The sequence below is a fragment of the Neodiprion pinetum genome, unplaced genomic scaffold (assembly GCF_021155775.2).
Source record: "Neodiprion pinetum isolate iyNeoPine1 unplaced genomic scaffold, iyNeoPine1.2 ptg000158l, whole genome shotgun sequence".
NCBI lineage: Eukaryota > Metazoa > Arthropoda > Insecta > Hymenoptera > Diprionidae > Neodiprion > Neodiprion pinetum.
In genome coordinates, this window is record NW_027184570.1 from 1 (window position 1) to 2,500 (window position 2,500).

Consider the following 2,500-nt stretch of genomic DNA (forward strand, 5'->3'; position numbering starts at 1 on the left):
AAACAATGTGACTTTACTAGGTGGCCGGTCCACGGACCGGTCGTCGCACGAGCCCTGTTTGCCGGGCGGGGTCTTCGGCCTTCGTCGGGATCTTCCCGCTCGTCGGTCTGGCCTCGAACGGTCGATCATGGGTCATCCAGTTCGATGTCGAGACTCGGAATCGTCTGTAGACGACTTAGGTACCTGGCGGGGTGTTGTACTCGGTAGAGCAGTTACCACGCTGCGATCTGTTGAGACTCAGCCCTTGGCTTGGGGATTCGTCTTGTCGGTTAGACGAGGCCCCAATGTGTTTGTGTTTGCAGAGCGCTGGCTCGACGCCGGTCACGCGACGCGTCGCTCGTCCCATGTCGGACGAGTCGCGGGCGGACCGGCGCGGCCGCGCTCTGCTCGCCGAGCGGGTGCGATGGCAATGCGAGTGCGGGGACTTAGAAAAGAAAATTTTTTTCCCGTACCCGTTGCCACTCGAGATATATCCGAGGCAGCAGCTCGGATCGCCGGTCGGCGAACGCAAGGCCGACAAGCGCGACCGGAGGGACCGGTGGACCCCCTCGGTACGTCGCGGGATTCGGCGACGGTATTGTAGGCCGTAATTATTCTTTCGATGATACGTCGACCGTCGGCCGTCGTCCTCGATCCCCAAGGGACTTGGAAATTTTTTTCGTCCCAGGCGACGAAAAGGCAATGCGCCGCGTCCCGCGATAGCCGGCGCTGGACCCGCGAACCGACCGTGGCACGGCGGGACTGTGAAAATTTTCGTCCGGGTCGACCGAAAGGCAATGCGCCGCGTCCCGGGGCCGATGGGACGACGGCGGACGGACGGACCCCCGATGCGGCGCGACGGGACGCTTGTGAAAATTTCGGTCCGAGTCGACCGAGAGGCGAAGCGCGGCGTCCCGGAGTCGATACGGGCCGACCGGACTTGTGGAAATTTCGGTCCGAGTCGAGCGAAGGGCGACGCGCGGCGTACCGGAGTCGATCCGGGCCGACCGGATTTGTGAAAATTTCGGTCCGAGTCGAGCGAAAGGCGACGCGCGGCGTACCGGAGTCGATCCGGGCCGACGGGACTTGTGAAAATTTCGGTCCGAGTCGACAGAAAGGCGACGCGCGGCGTCTTGGAGTCGATACGGGCCGACGGGACTCAGTGAAGTTTCGTTCCGAGTCAAGCGGAGGGCGATGCGCGGCCTCCCGGAGTCGATCCGGGCCGACGGGACTCGTTGAAGCTGCGGTACGAGTCGAGCGAAAGGCGACGCGCGGCGTCCCGGGGTCGATCCGGGCCGACCGGATTTGTGAAAATTTCGGTCCGAGTCGAGCGAAAGGCGACGCGCGGCGTACCGGAGTCGATCCGGGCCGACGGGACTTGTGAAAATTTCGGTCCGGGTCGAGCGAAAGGCGACGCGCGGCGTACCGGAGTCGATACGGGCCGACGGGACTCAGTGAAGTTTCGTTCCGAGTCAAGCGGAGGGCGATGCGCGGCCTCCCGGAGTCGATCCGGGCCGACGGGACTCGTTGAAGCTGCGGTACGAGTCGAGCGAAAGGCGACGCGCGGCGTCCCGGGGTCGATCCGGACAGACGGGACTTGTAAAAATTACGGTCCGAGTCGAGCGAAAGGCGACGCGCGGCGTACCGGAGTCGATCCGGGCCGACCGGATTTGTGAAAATTTCGGTCCGAGTCGAGCGAAAGGCGACGCGCGGCGTACCGGAGTCGATCCGGGCCGACGGGACTTGTGAAAATTTCGGTCCGAGTCGACCGAGAGGCGATGCGCGGCGTCCCGGAGTCGATACGGGCCGACCGGACTTGTGAAAATTTCGGTCCGGGTCGAGCGAAAGGCGACGCGCGGCGTACCGGAGTCGATCCGGACAGACGGGACTTGTAAAACTTTGGGTCCGAGTCGACCGAGAGGCGATGCGCGGCGTCCCGGAGTCGATACGGGCCGACGGGACTCGTCGAAGCTGCGGTACGAGTCGAGCGAAAGGCGACGCGCGGCGTCCCGGAGTCGTTCCGGACAGACGGGACTTGTAAAACTTTCGGTCCGAGTCGACCGAGAGGCGATGCGCGGCGTCCCGGAGTCGATACGGGCCGACGGGACTCGTCGAAGCTGCGGTACGAGTCGAGCGAAAGGCGATGCGCGGCGTGCCGGAGTCGATACGGGCCGACGGGACTCGACGAAGTTTCGGTCCGAGTCGACAGAAAGGCGATGCGCGGCGTCCCGGAGTCGATCCGGACAGACGGGACTTGTAAAACTTTCGGTCCGAGTCGACCGAGAGGCGATGCGCGGCGTCCCGGAGTCGATACGGGCCGACGGGACTCGTTGAAGCTCGCGGTACGAGTCGAGCGAAAGGCGACGCGCGGCGTCCCGGAGTCGATCCGGACAGACGGGACTTGTGAAAATTTCGGTCCGAGTCGAGCGAAAGGCGACGCGCGGCGTCCCGGAGTCGATCCGGGCCGACGTCGACTTGTGAAACTTTCGGTCCGAGTCGACAGAAAGGCGATGCGCGGCGT